An 18,572-nucleotide genomic window follows, 5' to 3' on the forward strand; every position below is an offset into this window, starting at 1 on the left:
CCTGACATTTCACATCCTACAAGTCTAATTTACATACAAAAAAAATCAGTCATTTTACAATAAGCTAGCTATAGAAAAAAATAAAGAGCCCCTTTCACTGATGAAAACTTGGACTTTTTATTCATTCAGTCAGACTTGTAATCAAAAAACATGATCAACTTTCATGAACATATACCAGCATGGTAAAATGGAAAGAAAATGGGCTTTGGAGCTAGTTACAGGAGCTAATTTAAATCCTGATCCTGCCTATTAGTACCAGAATTGGTCTTGACTGAGTTTTTAACCTTTCTTAGCCTTGCTTTCCACATCTGTAAATGGAGATAATAATAAGTTCCTAACAGTGTTGCTGGGAAGATTAATGCAATAAAACATGTAGAACAATTCCTAAACATTTATATCAGAAGGTTTAAGAAGTAAAGAGGTACTATATACATATATATATATATTTTTTTTTTCATTAAAGAAGAAATGGAAATCTTAAGTTAGGAACTGGCAAAAGATTTTTATCTAAGTATTTGGACTTACTAGTTCGGAGAAAATGATTTGATGGTAGAAGAAAAAACTGAAAAAGCAAGTTTAGAAATCATCAAACAATCTCATATATCCCTAGGAACCTTAGCTAACTCATGAATATACTTTTTTTTTTTTTTTTAACACAGTGCCAAAAGCTGACACCTTAAAGACTGGCCAAAATACTAGTATCTTGGATACAGGCTGGCCACAGTGTGGCTCACACCTGTAATCCCAGCACTTTAGGAAGCCAAGGCAGGTGGATCACTTGAGTTCAGGAGTTTGAGACCAGCCTGGGCAACATGGTGAAACCCCATCTCTATACAAAATATGCCAAAAGATTAGCCAGGCCTGGTGGCACGTGCCTATAGTCCCAGCTACTTGGGAGGCTGAGCTGGGAAGATCACCTGAGCCTGGGAGTTCAAGGCTGCAGTGAGCTAGATCATGCCACTGCATCTAGCCTGGGTTACAGAATAATATCCTGTTTTTAAAAAAATGAAATAAAATAAAATCTTAAATACCAAAACAAAATTTCTGTTAATGTAATCAATTTTATGAAATGCACATTTGTGAAAAATAAAAACTGATGCTCAAATCTTACTTTTCAGTTCCCTAATTTTTTTTCCTTTAAAGAATTTTTTATCCAGGGCACTCTGTTGGTAGACTTGGGAGTCACTGGATCTACAAAATTTGTATGTAAAATTGTTTTTATGTGCCTATTATGCATTTTTTTCTGGGGAGTTTCCCTAGTTTTCATCAGCTTCAAAAAGGAGTATATGAACTCCCAAAAGATTCAGAACTATTGCTTTCAATACACACCTCCACCCATTCAGTTTTCAAATCAAAATACACCATTCCTTGGGTCACTCACAAAAATAAACTGAAAATATCAGAAACTTAAGTGAGACATACCAAGAGGGGTCAAGGAGCAAGGGAGTTCACTTAGGCTTCACTTCTTTATTAGTAAGACCAAGTTTCAGATTGACTATAATTCCAAAAATCTCTTTTAAAGGAAGGCAGGAAAAAACTTCCAGTGTCACGTTCTAAACAGACTTGCTAATATTTACCTGGTTCAACTACAGAAGGAATGCTATACATTCCACAACTTACTACAAAATGGGAAATTCCTTCATTCTTCAGAGAATGAAATAAGGTCAGTCTGATTTGAGGATGTCTGATTTGAAAAAGGACCCTCCTTCCTCAAGAATTAAGAGGTCTTCACAGTCATAAAAGAAGGCTACTCTACCAGACTCAAATTCGGTGTGGCCCAATACTTTGTACAATTCTGAAGACATAAATTAATGCAAAAATATAAATTCTTCAATAAGGAGAAACTTTCAGCAGTAAAGACTTCAGGTTCGAAGTATGGGTTTGGGAGTCAAACAGATGGTTTTGAATACCAATTGTGCTGTTTAATGGATAAGCCCTTAAGTAAATTACTCTATCTCACTAAATCTCAATTTTCTAATCCATAAAATGGGGTTAATACCATTGGCTAATGGAGTTGTTGTGAAAATTAAAATGAGATGAAGCTCTAGAACACGGTAACCACTCAATAAATGGCAGCTATTTGTGTTACAGTATTTGTATCAATTGGGCAAACAGGTTGGTAGTATTTTCACCTCCCTGATGATACAAACCTTTTCTACCAGCAATTTCCCTTGCCTTTCAATTTTGTCTTTGTAACGTAATCTAGTTGGAATTCATTTGAAAATAAATAATCAAGCTCTCAACCAATGCTAATGGGGTTCACAGATAGCCAGCTTCACAAGACTACTGGATCAGTGAAGCACTAATTCTCTTATCACACAAAAGTACTGACTTCCCAGTAGGATCTACCAATATATACTGCTTTTATAAAGAAAGGCAGCAGCTTAAATACATCATCAAAAATATTTAACACATATGTGATCAAGCAAATACAACAAAATGTTAATTATAGAGAATCTAGGTAATAGGTATACAGGTATTCACTGTATGATTCTTTCAATTTTTCTGTAGGTTTGAAACTTTTCATAATAAAATGAAGGAAAAAATTAAGGGGGCCAAAAATTCCAACAATCCACAAATAAGATCAAACTTTTATTAAGCTAGGCAGATGATATCTAATTTATTTTATGTCTTTGGCATTGTAAAGATACACTTGATAATTTTAATAAAGTACTTACTTTTACATAAGACCAACATTTGGCCCCAGTAGAGAGAGGCCTTAAACTAGCTAATGGGAGTGGCTTCAAATAAGACTTCTATTCAACCAAAGTTGGCCAGCTAGGGAAATTGCAAAGCTAACATAAACATTCCCAAAAGCAGGAGAAAAAGCTCTAATCAGGATTTGTATACCACTTGTGAAGGAAGCCATATACAATGAAAACTAGGTATAAATGGAAATATGACAAACCCAATCACTATATACACCACAGCAAAAAGCCATTCTATGTAGTAAGCAAAATACCATTTTGACCCTCTGTGACATGCACGAAAGTAATAAAAAAGTAATTAGTCTCTCAGAGATAGCCCATTAAAAATACATAATAAATTCCTATAACTGCAAGTGCTAAGACATACATTTCAATTTTGTAGATGGCTATATATGTCTACACAATGGCTACACATCTATAAGTATGGCTAAAATAGAGTGGCAATAACAAGTTTTGCCAAAGATGTGGAACAAGTGCCATTCTTATATATAGCTGATAAGTGCATAAAACAAAAACAATGTAGCAGCTTCTCATAATGTTAAACATACATTTACTACAAGACCCAGCAATTCCACTCCTAGGTATTATTCAAGAGAAAAAAAAAACAAAAAACATATCCACACAAACAACTGCAGTTGAATGTTCACTGCAGCTTTATTCAAAATAGTACAAAACTAAAAACAACCCAATGTCTATCAAAAAGCAAATGGACAAACAAGTTGTGGCATATTCATAAAGTGGAGTATCACACCAATAAAAGGAAAAAGCAATAAAAAGGAAAAACTACTCATATGCCCAACAACACAGATAAATCTCAAAAATACACTCCGGGGGAGAAAAGTGAGACAGAAAAGAATCTGACTGATTTGACTCCATTTATTTGAAGTTGTGAAACAGGCAAAACTATTCTTTAGTGGTAGAAATCAAATCACTTGTTGTCTGGAGGGGAGAGGGTAGTACTAAATGCAAAGTGGCACAAAGAAACTTTCTTACTTGTCACGCCTGTAATCCCAGCACTTTGGGAGGCAGAGGCAAGGGGGATCACTTGAGCTCAAGAGTTTGAGACCAGCCTGGGCAACATGGCAAAACCCCCTCTCTACAAAAAATACAAAAAATTAGCTGGGCATTCTGGCGCAGGCCGGTAGTCCAAGGTACTTGGGGGCTGAGGCAGGAAGACTGCTTGTACCTGGGAGTCAAGGCTGTAGTGAGCCAAGATCTCACCACTGCACTCCAGCCTAAGTGACAAAGTAAGACTCTGTCTCAGGAAAAAAAAAAAAAGTGATGGAACTGTCTATATCTTGACTGGGGTGGCGGTTAAATGGATGTATACTTTTGCCAAAACTCAAACTCTATACTTCCTATGTGTGCATTTGACTGTATGTTAATTAAGCCTCGGTAAAGTTTATTAAAAAAAAAATTATTGCCTGTAATCCCAGCACTTTGGGAGGCCGAGACGGGCGGATCACAAGGTCAGGAGATCGAGACCATCCTGGCTAACACGGTGAAACCCCGTCTCTACTAAAAAATACAAAAAACTAGCCGGGCGAGGTGGTGGGCGCCTGTAGTCCCAGCTACTCGGGAGGCTGAGGCAGGAGAATGGCGTAAACCCGGGAGGTGGAGCTTGCAGTGAGCTGAGATCTGGCCACTGCACTCTAGCCTGGGCGACAGAGCGAGACTCCGTCTCAAAAAAAAAAAAAAAAAAAAAAAAAAAAAATTATTATATAATATCCACATCTGTAAGTGTGAAATAGGAGTCCACTACCTGGGTGAAAAGCATAACCCCTATTCTACTTTTATATTACTCTGAATTTTCTGCTATTGTGAATAATTTTGTTATTGAAGATCTAGTAGATGAATCTGTACCTATCTGCAGCATAAAACTGCTTAAACAAAATATATGCGTTTTCCTTCACCTCCCATATCTTGTGGAAAATAAGCTAAACTTTGGCTATTTCCAAGTCTTCCAAGGTTATTTCACAGAAGCAATGAAAAGAAAATTAAGCCACAGCTAGTTTACCCCTACTTCTGCTTTGGCTTTTTTGTCTTACTCTCCTATAAACAACAGGACACATATTTCAAACCTAGTATAGTTAAAAACCTCACCAACGTGGCCGGGTGCAGTGGCTTATGCCTGTAATCCCAGCACTTTGGGAGGCTGAGGCAAGCAGATCACAAGGTCAGGGGTTCGAGACCAGCCTGGCCAACATGGTGAAATCCCGTCTCTACTAAAAATACAAAAATTAGACGGACATGGTGGCACATGCCTGTAATCCCAGCTACTCGGGAGGCTGAGGCAGGAGAATCACTTGAAACTGGAAGGCAGAGATTGCAGAGAGCCGAGATCGCACCACTGCACTCCAGCCTGGGCAACAAGAGCAAAACTCCGTCTCAAAAATAAAAATAAAAAATAAAAAAACCTCTGCAACAAATTATAAAGTTAAGTCAGATAAACAACAGCATCTCTCAAGTTTATCAAAGCCATAACATAAGGGACAAAGTTAAATTCACCAAACACTGCAAAAATACCATTATAGTGCATTACAAATACAATTCAGATTATTTTTCTTAGGAGGCCTAGATTTCACTTGTTAGATTTTTAAGGGTCAGGCACAGTGGCTCACACCTACAATCCCAACATTTTGGAGGGCCGCAGTGGGAGGATCACTTGAGCCCAGGAGTTCGAGACAGCCTGAGCAACATGGTGGGACTCTGGCTCTACAAAAAAAATTTTTTTTAATTAGCTGGACCTAGTGGTGCACACGTATTGTCCCAGCTACCTAAGAGGATCCCTTGAACCCAGGAGGCAGAGGTGGCAGTGAGCTGAGATTGCGCCACTGCACTGCAGACTGGGTGACAGAGGAGAGACCCTGTCTCAAGGAAAAAAAAAAAGTAAGCATTTAAGATTGTAAAGCATTTTCTTCTGACCAAGTATTAGAAAAACAATTTGTTCAGCCAAATAATATCCAACATTAGAGAAACCTTTAAAGACACTGAAGTACATCAAACATATGGACTATAAACATCTTAAAAATATTTATGAAAACTATATGCAAACATGGAAAAGTTCTCACGTTAAATGCAAAAACGAAGATTACAAATTGTTTATATTTTAGCCCATAAGGCACATTATGTAAAATACAAAAATAGTTGAGTGAGGGTGACTGGAACTATGTTTAAAACTTTAACACAGCTATTATATCATCTTCTCAATTATACAGAGTTTCATAAATGAACTCCCTACCTTCTCCACAACATATCTTCTTGAAAATTAGGAGATCTCTGAAGTTGAAGGAAAAGAGACCCCTGCCATATGAGAAGAGAGACATTTCCTTCGACTTTTCACTGGTTCACTGCTTACTTGTTCAGTACAACTGTACTAGAAACTACATTATAAAGACAAGGAACTACTCTACCAAAATGTAAAGGTCTGTCCTTTCTGATTTTTGCAGTTAAATCATCTGACTGGTTCAGTTTGTCTCCTTTTCATTTAACTCTGCCTCTTTGCTATCTTACTTAGGCAAACAAGTTGAAGAATATTCTTCTTGACTAACTATATAAGCAATCATACCATACTTTGCCCTTAAATTCTTGAGATATGAGATTTAGACATGTGTAAGCAATGAATGCAGCCAAAATAGGTGAAGCTTGAACAGATCTAAACAAAATTTCCATTCTGGATCACTAAATATCAAAGACATTTGGAATGTTGTTTTAGAAATAATAGTATTTTGCACCTCACATCTTAGAACATCTTATTTACTGATGGATGATAAAAGCCTAACAAGAGAAAGTAAATGGCCAAAGTTTTCCAAAATGCTTGCACTTTCTAATAAATAGCAAAATCTGGTCAACAACTTTTAAAATAAAAAATTATTATCTTAATTATTTTTAATATCAACTTTTATCTAGAATATGAGATGACGGTTTCATAAATACGCAAAATCCTTTGGAAAGCAATTTCACTGGCAATATGCATCTAAAGATATAAAAATGCTCATAATATTTTAACTAATAATTGTATTACTGAGAATTTATCCTAAGGCAATGACCAAAATATGAGTGTCGTAAGGGCAAACATTTTACAATGGTATACAGAACACTCTCAAGCATTTCATGTAAGAATAAATAATCTCAAACACAAAAAAGTTCTTTTTCTAATCTCGCTCTGTCACCCAGGCTGGAGTACAGTGGCACGTCTCGGCTCACTACAACCTCCACCTCCTGGGTTCAAGCGATTCTCCTGCCTCAGTCTCCTGAGTAGCTGGGATTACAGGTGCATGCCACCACGCCCAGCTAATTTTTTTTTTTTTTTTTTTTTTTTTTTTGAGGCGGAGTCTCGCTCTGTCACCCGGACTGGAGTGCAGTGGCCGGATCTCAGCTCACTGCAAGCTCCGCCTCCCGAGTTCACGCCATTCTCCTGCCTCAGCCTCCCAAGTAGCTGGGACTACAGGCGCCCGCCACTTCGCCCAGCTAGTTTTTTTTGTATTTTTAGTAGAGATGGGGTTTCACCATGTTAGCCAGGATGGTCTCGATCTCCTGACCTCGTGATCCGCCCGTCTCGGCCTCCCAAAGTGCTGGGATTACAGGCTTGAGCCACCGCGCCCGGCCTGCTAATTTTTATATTTTCAGTAGAGACAGGGCTTCACCACGTTGGTCAGGCTGGCCTCGAACTTCTGACCTCGTGATCCACCCACCTCAGCCTCCCAAAGTGTTGGGATTACAGGCGTGAGCCACCATGCCCGGCCTGTTGTTTTTTAAATAATTTTTTATTTTACATTTTTTATATTAAAAAAAATAGAACAAGTCGGGCATGGTGGCTCATGCCTGTAATCCCAGCACTTTGGGAGGCGAAGGCAGGTGGATCACAAGGTCAGGAGTTCAAGACTAGCCTGGCCAATAATTTGGTGAAACCCCGTCTCTACTAAAAATACAAAAAAAAAAAAATTACCTGGGCATGGCGGCAGGCGCCCGTAGTCCCAGCTACCTGGGAGGCTGAGGCAGGAAAATCGCTTGAACCCGGGAGGCAGAGGTTGCAGTGATCTGAGATTGTGCCACTGCACTCCAGCCTAGGCGACTGAGCAAGGCTCCATCTCACAAAAAAAAGAAAAAAAAAATGGAACAGTGGCCGGGCACAGTGGCTCAGGCCTGTAATCCCAGCACTTTGGGAGGTTGAGGCAGGCAGATCACCTGAGGTCAGGAGTTCGAGGCCAGCCTGGCCAACATGGTGAAACTCTGTCTCTACCAAAAATACAAAAAATTAGCCAGGTGTGGTGCCACACCCATGCAGTCCCAGCTACTCAGGAGGCTGAGGCAGGAGAATCGCTTGAACCCAGGAAGTGGAGGCTGCAGTGAGCCAAGACTGCCCCACTGCACTCCATGCTGGGCAACAGAGTGAGACTCTGTCTCGAAAAAAAAAAAATTATTTTTTTTATTATATATACACACATATATACATATACACACATATGTATAGATACGTATATATATCTACACATATATAGACTATATATGTGTGTGTGTATATATGTATGTGTATATATGTATATATGTGTGTGTGTATATATATGGAACACTTCAAGAATTTATGTGTGATCCTTCCACAGGGGCCATGCTAATCTTCTCTGTATCATTATAATTTTACTATATGGGCTGCTGAAGCTAAACACAAAAAAGCTAGGCACAAACATATCCATTATTATTTAGGTTGTTTCCAAATTTGTTTTTATAAAAAGTCAATAAGGGGATGAAAATCCAAGAATATTGTAGTACAATAATTTAATAAACTAGAAAGCAATCATGTAAAATTGTAAATATGAAGGATAAAATAATTTAGAAATGTTTGAGCCAACATGTCTAAAAGTGGATTACAAAAATACAAATCTACAAAACTTCTAAAAGACAACATAGGAGAAAATCTAGGGGGTTGGCAATGAGATCTCAGCTACAACACCAAAAAGCATGATCCATGAAGGAAAAAAATTGCTAAGTTGAACTTTATTAAAATTAAAAACTTCTGCTCTGCAAGAGACACTGTTAAGAGAATGAAAAAACAAAACAGACTAGGAGAAAATATTTGCAAAACACGTATCTGATAAAAGACTTGTATCCAAAATATACAAAGAGCTATTAAAACTCAACAATAAGAAAACAAACAACCCGATTTAAAAATGGGCAAAATAGGCCGGGCGCGGTGGCTCAAGCCTGTAATCCCAGCACTTTGGGAGGCCGAGACGGGCGGATCACGAGGTCAGGAGATCGAGACCATCCTGGCTAACATGGTGAAACCCCGTCTCTACTAAAAAATACAAAAAAAACTAGCCGGGCGACATGGCGGGCGCCTGTAGTCCCAGCTGCTTGGGAGGCTGAGGCAGGAGAATGGCGTAAACCCAGGAGGCGGAGCTTGCAGTGAGCTGAGACCGGCCACTGCACTCCAGCCTGGGCGGCAGAGCAAGACTCCGTCTCAAAAAAAAAAAAAATAAAAAAAATAAAAAAAATAAAAATGGGCAAAATATCTGGTCAGATACCTCACCAAAGAAGATATACAGATGGCAAATAAGATGCTCAATATCATTCATCATCAGGGAATTGCAAATGAAAACAAGATACCACTACACGCCTGTTAGAATGCCTAAAATCAAAAAAACTGATAATACCAAATACCAAATGCTGGTGAGAACGTGGAGCAACAGCAATCCTCATTCACTGCTGGTGGGAATACAAAATGATACAGTCACTTTGGAAGACAGTTTGGCAACTTTTTACAGTCTTACCATAAGATTCAGCAATCACATTCCCAGGTATTTACCCAACTGAGTTGAAAACTTACATCTACACAAAAACTAGCACATAAATAAATGTTTATAGCAGCTTTATTAATAATTGCCAAAAACCTGTAAGTAACCAAGATGTCCTTCAGTAGATGAATGAACAATCTGTGGAACAGCCACACAGTTGAGTATTATGCCTCTAAAAGAAGAAATGAGCTACTAAGCCATGAAAAGGTCGGACACAGTGGCTCACGCCTGTAATCCCAGCACTTTGGGAGGCCAAGATGGGCATTTCACCTAAGGTCAGGAGTTTGAGACCAGCCTGGCCAATACGGTGAAATCCCATCACTACTAAAAATACAAACATTAGCTGGGCATGGTGGTGGGCTACCTGTAATCCCAGCTACTCAAGAGGCTGAGGCAGGAGAACTGCTTGAACCCAGGAGGTGTAGGTTACAGTGAGCCAAGATTGCACCACTGCACTCCAGCCTGGGCGACAGAGTGAGACTCCATCTAAAAAAAAAAAGAACAGTCATGAAAAGACATGCAGGAACCTTAAGTCCATGTTGCTAAGGGAAAGAAGCCAGGCTGAAAGGCTACTATATATGTATGATTCCAATTATATGACATTCCAGAAAAGGCAAAGATCAGTGGTTACCAGGTGCCTGTGGAGAAGATAAGGATGAATTAGTGAAGCACAGGGAATTTTTAGGGTAGTGAAATTATTCTGTATGATACTGTAATGGCACATATATGACATAATGAATTTGTCAAAATCTATAGAACTTTATAGAACAAAGAGTGAACCTTGGCCAGGCGCAGTGGCTTACACCTGTAATCCTAGCACTTTGGGAAGCCAAAGCGGGTGGACTGCTTGAGCCCAGGAGTTCAAGACCAGCCTGGGCATCATGGCGAAACCCCATTAAAAAAAAGAAAAAGAGTGAACCTTAATATATGCAAATATTTTAAAAATCAGTTAGGAGGTTGGAAGAATCCCAGACTGTGACAAGAGAACCTAACTGTACTTCAAAGGTATTTTTAAAAACCTCACTAAAGTGAGTGGAGGAAAAGTTATGGATCTAAGTGACTGAAAATGAAAAGAGTCTATAAAACTAAAGGCAAAAGGGACTACCAACAAGTACTGTACTTTAGTCAATAAAGTTGTTTTCCACGAGGGTACTCGTTAACAATTCTGATACCGCAAACAAGCGTACTGGAATTGAACAATTAAGTAAATGGGTGGCAGATAGGAGAAGCCCAGTTTCTCACTGTGGGAATGGAAAGTTTCTCACTGTGGGATCGGCAAGGGGAGGAGGCTAGAATAATCCATGTGGTAATGCAGTAGAGATGGAGAATCAGAACTCATGTTTAATTTAATATAATACAGAGGGTTACAGAGAGAAGTATTTATAGATATGTATATACACAAGAGTTAATACACACACATAAATTTCTTTGCTGTCAGCCAAAATGGCCTAAAAGAAACCACATCCTAATGCCCAGAATGCCCAGATCTTGGTTGGTAAAACCAATAAAGGAACCAGGGACCTTTTTTTTTTTTGTTTTGTTTTTGAGACGGAGTCTCGCTCTCTCCCCCAGGCTGTTGTGCAGTTACCAGATCTCAGCTCACTGCAAGCTCCGCCTCCCGGGTTCACGCCATTCTCCTGCCTCAGCCTCCCGAGTAGCTGGGGCTATAGGCGCCCGCCATCTCGCCCAGCTAGTTTTTTGTTTTGTTTTGTTTTGTTTTGAGACGGAGTCTCGCTCTGTCACCCAGGCTGGAGTACAGTGGCACGATCTCGGCTCACTGCAAGCTCGGCCTCCCGGTTCACGCCATTCTCCTGCCTCAGCCGCCCGAGTAGCTGGGACTACAGGCGCCCGCCACCTAGCCCAGCTAGTTTTTTGCATTTTTTTTTTTTTTTTTTTTTTTTTTTTGAGACGGAGTCTCGCGCTGTCACCCAGGCTGGAGTGCTGTGGCCGGATCTCAGCTCACTGCAAGCTCCGCCTCCCGGGTTCACGCCATTCTCCTGCCTCAGCCTCCCGAGTTTTTTGCATTTTTTAGTAGAGACGGGGTTTCACCGTGTTCGCCAGGATGGTCTCGATCTCCTGACCTCGTGATCCCTCCGTCTCGGCCTCCCAAAGTGCTGGGATTACAGGCTTGAGCCACCGCGCCCGGCCAGTTTTTTGTATTTTTTAGTAGAGACGGGGTTTCACCGTGTTAGCCAGAATAGTCTCGATCTCCTGACCCAGTGATCCGCCCGTCTCGGCCTCCCAAAGTGCTGGGATTACAGGCTTGAGCCACCGCGCCCGGCCGGAACCAGGGACCTTTAAATAAATGGCTGATTCTAGGACTACAGCAGGAAATATACAAGATGAGCCTGGAGTACTTTACAGTATTAGAAAACAAAACAAAAACTATCTTGCCTCTCTTCAGTCATGATTTAGTGTAACCACTGTCCAGCCTTAGCAACTGCCTAAATACAAGTGAGCAGAAAACAACAACCTCAAAGTTATAGGGTCCCAAAATTTCAATCAATTTCAGTTTTCTCTTCTTGATTTTATTTGTATTTATTTATTTATTGAGACCGAGTCTCGCTCTGTCACCCAGGCTAGAGTGCAGTGGTGTGATCTCGGCTCACTGCAACCTCCACCTCCCAAGTTCAAGTGATTCTCCTGCCTCAGCATCCCAAGTAAATGAGACTACAGGCGCACACCACCATGCGCAGCTAATTTTTGTATTTTCAGTAGAGACAGGGTTTCACCATATTGGCCAGGATGGTCTTGATCTCTTGAATCTCATGATAAAACAGTATTCTCTTCTTGATTTTTAAAACCATTATCATAAAACATTCTTTTAATGCAATAATTCTGACAAATTATTCTTTGTTAGTAAAAGACAATGTAAAAGACAATATAAAAGACAATATAAAAGTGTCTTGGCTCAAAATAAGACCAAAAATAAAAACAAACCAAAAAAACCTTCATTTAATTCTAATTAGGTCTCATCGTTGGCAAATATTGGGAAAACAAACAAACAAAATGTTAATTACATACAGACCAAATTGAACAAATTTCTGGGATTCTATGGAGAGAGCCTTACTTCTCAAATCCTTTGGCACCTTTTTTAAGTATGAAAAGTAAGATTCAGTCTTTTTTATTTTTTTATTATTATTTTTTGAGACAGAGTCTCGCTCTGTCATCCAGGCTGGAGTATAGTGACGTGATCTCGGCTCACTGCAAGCTCCGCCTCCAGGGTTCACACCATTCTCCTGCCTCGGCCTCCAGAGTAGCTGGGATTACAGGTGCCCGCCAGCACACCCAGATAATTTTTTGTATTTTTAGTAGACACGGGGTTTCACTGTGTTTGCCAGGATGGTCTCGATCTCCTGACCTTATGATCCGCCCGCCTCGGCCTCCCAAAGTGCTGGGATTACAGGTGTGAGCCACTGCGTCCAGCCCAATCTTTTTTTTTTTTGAGACACAGTCTCACTCTGTTGCCCAAGCTCTGGAGTGCAGTGGCCTGATCTCAGCTCACTACAACCTCTGCCTCCCAGGCTCAAGCAATTCTCCTGCCTCAGCCTCCCCAGCAGGAGGGATTACAGGTGTGTGCCACCTCACCCTGCTTTTTTTTTTTTTTGACAAAGTCTCGCTCTGTTGCCCAGGATGGAGTGCACTGGCGTGGTCTTGACTCACTGCAACTTCCACCGTCCAGGTTCAAGTGATTCTCCAGCTAATTTTTGTGTTTTTAGTAGAGATGGGGGGGGGGTTTCACCATGTTGGTCAGGCTGGTCTTGAACTCATGACCTCAAGTGATCTGTCCCTTTGGCCTCCCAAAGCGCTCAGATTACAGGCATGAGCCACCGTGCCCGGCCAGATTCAACCTTTATACCAGTATTTTTTATTTATCTTTTTTTTTTTTTTTTTTTTTTTGAGACAGAGTCTTGCTCTGTCACCCAGACTGGAGTGCAGTGGCGTGATCTTGACTCACTGCAACCTCCACCTCCTGGGTTCAAGCGATTCTCCTGCCTCAGCCTCCCGAGTAGTTAGGATTACAGGTGCCCGCCACCACACCTGACTAATTTTTGTATTTTTAGTGAAGACAGGGTTTCACCATGTTGGCCAGGCTGATCTCAAACCCCTGACCTCAAGTGATCTGCCCCTTTGGCCTCCCAAAGTACTGGGATTACAGGCATGAGACACAGCACCCAGCCTATACCATTATTTTTAAAGCACCTACGTTCAAAAATTTAACACTGGGCAAAAGGGAGTATTAACAACAATAAAGTTTGCCCCTGGCAAAGTTGAGAAACTGAGAAATATGTTAATTGGCATCTGGTCTTCCCAAAAAGGAAAAAAAAGAATAAATAACTTGTCAAACAAGCTGCTTACCATCACTGGGATCTTTTTACCTTTGACTGGGTGTTCTAGTTACAAAGAAGGCTGCCTGAGGCAGAAAAAGTACAAATAAGACTCATCTGTTCTTCAACCTTAATATCTCCAGCCAGAAGAAGTAACACGAGTTTATTACTGGGGAAGAAAGAATTATCGATTCCTCAAACCTTCTAACTCCAAGGCAATCAGTATACAAATATAATCAGGTAGATTTATTTTTAAATAAATGAATCATATTTGTCATTCAGAGAAAAAAAGTATAATAAGGCTTAAGGATTTAAGATATTTAAAAAATAAATATAAAAATATAATCAAGCTGACCGGGCGTGGTGGCTCATGTCTGTAATCCCAGCACTTTGGGAAGCCGAGGCCGGTGATCACCTGAGGTCAGGATTTCGAGACCAACCTGATCAATATGGTGAAACTCCATCTCTATTAAAAATACAAAAATTGGCCAGGCGTGGTGGCTCAAGCCTGTAATCCCAGCACTTTGGGAGGCCGAGACGGGCGGATCACGAGGTCAGGAGATCGAGACCATCCTGGCGAACACGGTGAAACCCCGTCTCTACTAAAAAAATACAAAAAACCAGCCAGGCAAGGTGGCGGGCACCTGTAATCCCAACTACTCGGGAGGCTGAGGCAGGAGAATGGCGTAAACCCGGGAGGCGGAACTTGCAGTGAGCTGAGATCCAGCCACTGCACTCCAGCCTGGGGGACAGAGCAAGACTCCGTCTCAAAAAAAAAAAAAAAAATTAGCCAGGCATGGTGGCAGGTGCCTACAGTCCCTGCTACTCGAGAGGCTGAGACAAGAGAATTGCTGGAACCCAGAAGGTGGAGGTTGCAATGAGCTGAGATTGTGCCACTGCATTCCAGCCTGGGCGACAAAGTAAGACTCTGTCTAAAAAAAAATTAAAAAAAAAAAAAAAAATCAAGCTATTCAGAAAAAAAAAAGCTCATTTGTTATCTGATCATTACCTGTAAAGCCAATGTAACCACTTGTCACCAAGAATAAAAACAAACTTGTCCATTTCCCTTAGTAGAATACAAAATTCCAGTCAGAATTTTAGGCCAGGTGAGGTGGCTCACTCCTATAATCCCAACACTTTGGGAGGCCAAGGCGGGAGGATGGCTTGAGCCCAGGAGTTTGAGACCAGCCTGGGGAACACAGCAAGACCCTAACTTTACAAAAAAAATTTTTTAAATTAGCTGTGCATGGTGGCACACGCCCACAGTCCCAGTTACTCAAGAGGCTGAAGCAGAAGGATCACTTGAGCCCAGGAGATCAACAGCTGCAGTGAGTTATGATTGTGCCACCGCACACCAGTGTGGGCGGAAGAGTGATACCTTGTCTCTGAAATAAATACATAAATTTTTTTTTTTTTTTAACGTAAGCACAATGTCTTTATCACATGTGAGAGGCTAAAGAATTACCAGTGAGGTCTTAAAGTAAGTTCTGATGCTCCAAAAATATACAACACTGATTTATTTTGTCTGGATAGGATTTTTTTTTTCATTTTTATCTTTAAAAACTTGATCAGTACAGAGCAACCCTACAGTTCTATCCTATCATAGGGTGGACATGACAATGGGTTACTTCTTTGTACTGGAGGACAATAAATGTTAGAAATGGGAAAGGGTCAGGCGCGGTGGCTCACGCTTATAATCCCAGCACTTTGGGAGGCCAAGGCAGGAGGATCACTTGAATCCACAAGTTCAAAACCAGTCAGGGCAACAAAGTGGGACCCTGTCTCTACAAAAAATATATAAAAATTAGGTTGGGAGTGGTGGCTCATGCCTGTAATCTCAGCATTTTAAGAAGCCAAGGCAGGTGGATCACTGAGGTCAGGAGTTCGAGACCAGACTGGCCAACATAGTGAAACCCCATCTCTATTAAAAAATACAAAATGGGCTGGGCATGGTGGCTCACGCCTGTAATCCCAGCACTTTGGGAGGCCAAGATGGGTGGATCACGAGGTCAGAAGATCGAGACCATCCTGGCTAACAAGGTGAAACCCCGTCTCTACTAAAAATACAAAAAATTAGCCAAGTGTGATGGCATGCGCCTGTAATCCCAATTACTCGGGAGGCTAACGCAGGAGAATCACTCAGGAGGCAGAGGTTGCAATGAGCCAAAATCGTGCCACTGCACTCCAGCCTGGGCGACAGTGAGACTCCATCTCAAAAAAAATACATATATATATATATATATATTAGGCGGGTATGGTAGCATGCGCCTGTAATCCTAGCTACTTAGGAGGCTAAGGCAGGATAATTGCTTGGACCTGGGAGGTGGAGGTTGCAGTGAGCTGAGATCATACCACTGCACTCCAGCCTGGGCGACAGGGCAAGACTCTGTTTCAAAAAAAATAAGTAAATAAAATAAACAAATAATATAAACATTAGCCAGGTGTAGCAGCACATGCAAGTCATCCCAGCTACTTGGGAGGCTGAGGTGGGAGAATCCCTTGAGTCCAGGAGGTCGTGGCTTCAGTGAGCTGTGATTGCACCACAACGCTCCAGCCTGGGCAAGAAAAATAAATTAAATTTAAATTTAAAAAAAAGAAAAGAGAAAGAAAGTTGCTAATAGCCATGATGACTTTCCTAAAGTAACTCATTTTCCTCCTACACATTTCTGAGGACCCCCAACTCAGTTGTTCACCACCAAAACACAACTAGTCCTAAATCATTTCCCAACACCAACTCAGTGTTTGAGAGCTGCTACATTTTGAATCATTGTCAACATGACCAATTTAAATGCTACCCTCAAATGATTTTAACTTGGTATACTGACCACAGTGAAAGTTAATTAAATTAAATTAAATATACTTGTTTTATCAATAACCTTGGTTTGCAAGTCAGGTAAATCATCAAAGGAAAAAAAATCTTGATTTTTTTGAAGTTCTATTTCACTACTAATTCTGAATTACTACATAACGTAATTAAAAGCATGATTCCTCATGTGATCTGGTAAATTTGTTCTGGGGCTGCAACCTGCATTCTGAATCTCAACCACCCATTTCCTATACGTTCAATTAATCCCAAGTGGTCATGTACATGAATGTGAATAGATAGTATAATCTATCATGACAACTGAAAAAAACAGCTGAAATACCTTCATTTACGAAAGATAGTCTTTACAAATTAGTAACGAGATAAACTTTTGAAGGGATGACCCTTTGACGATCAAATACCATCTTTTAATCCCAGTTAAATTTGAGCCATTTCTTTTGGAAATGAAAAACACAGACTACAGTTTCTATAAGTCTGTAGTCCATTCCAACATATTCAAAGAGAAGAAAGGTACAGTCGGACCTTTTCCAAATCAGGAATATAAAAGATAACTGGGTAGGACAGGGAAATCTAAAATAATCTACTAGCACATAACTCACAAAGGAAACTTCAGTGTCACATTTCCTTGATACAAAACATGAGGTAGAGAGAACAAAACTCATTGCTGTTTCCAAGAAAAGACAGAGGCAGGAATAAATGTTCTAGATGATTAAACTGACCAGCAAAAGAAGTAGAAAAAGTTTCCAAAATTTTCAGAGGCCATCGTGTTTTCCAAGATCTCCAAATATTCATTTAATCAATCTCCTAATTCTTAAAACATAATAAATAAATATAAATAAAAGTAGATAGACACATAGATATAAAAGTACTGTGGTATTTACGGGGGGAAGAGACAACCTTCCTAGTTAATAATCTTATTGAAAGTTCTGTGAGAGTATTCAGCCTCTTGAAAGCAGCTGGGAGAGCATGCACCAGAGCAGCTGACTCTCTGCAGATTGCCTGTACTTTTCCAGAGGGAAGTAAGCTAATTCCTTGTGGATCAAGTCCGTAGAAAACATAGGCCTATCATTCTGGTCTTGCTCTGAGGTTTGACACAAGAATCTAAAAAGTTTCAGATAGCTTAAGCAAAAACAGACCATTTCTTACAAGACGTTTTCATATCAATGGAAGTTCACTGAGGAAGTACACATAAGAGTACTCAAATACAACTCCTTATTCAGCAACTCAATACCTTACAGAGACGCACATTTCCTCAACTATTATGAGAACCTTATTTAGTTGGCAGGGAACAATAAATAATAAACAAGAGACTACACACATACTACCTAGCATTTGACTAATACCATATCACAAAATTTAACCTGGAGTACTAATATTATGAAAGAAAGCAAAAATTCACTTTGTGGTCACCACCAAGTCTTAAACTTATTTGAAGGAGCTTCACAGGAATTTTCATTTTGAAGGGAGGTATTAAGTGTAAACTTTAGTACCACATTAATTCCCCGTCTTCAGTCCCCTCAGCTCCAACATGCTGTATGCCAAAATAAAAGATTTAAATTAAAAGAAACATCTTCGGGGCCGGGCGCGGTGGCTCAAGCCTGTAATCCCAGCACTTTGGGAGGCCGAGACGGGCGGATCACGAGGTCAGGAGATCGAGACCATCCTGGCTAATACGGTGAAACCCCGTCTCTACTACAAAATACAAAAAAAAAAACTAGCCGGGCGACGAGGCGGGCGCCTGTAGTCCCAGCTACTGGGGAGGCTGAGACAGGAGAATGGCGTGAACCCGGGAGGCGGAGCTTGCAGTGAGCTGAGAGCCGGCCACTGCACTCCAGCCTGGGCGGCAGAGCAAGACTCCGTCTCAAAAAAAAAAAAAAAAAAAAAAAGGAACATCTTCGGCCGGGCGCAGTGGCTCATG

At 40.6% G+C, this 18,572-nt stretch overlaps 1 protein-coding gene and 1 non-coding gene across 7 annotated transcripts in view; both read right to left on the reverse strand.

The window, feature by feature from the left end:
* Positions 1–18,572, reverse strand: part of SNX27 (sorting nexin 27) — a 93,945-nt gene that overhangs the window by 65,761 nt on the left and 9,612 nt on the right. The gene's annotated exons all lie outside the window — the stretch shown is intronic.
* On the reverse strand, positions 8,267–8,374 carry LOC117076964. The gene has a single exon (XR_004434573.1). It is a non-coding gene; the product is annotated as a U6 spliceosomal RNA (small nuclear RNA).

The sequence above is a fragment of the Trachypithecus francoisi genome, unplaced genomic scaffold (genome assembly GCF_009764315.1).
Source record: "Trachypithecus francoisi isolate TF-2019V2 unplaced genomic scaffold, Tfra_2.0 Lachesis_group5, whole genome shotgun sequence".
NCBI classification, from domain to species: domain Eukaryota; kingdom Metazoa; phylum Chordata; class Mammalia; order Primates; family Cercopithecidae; genus Trachypithecus; species Trachypithecus francoisi.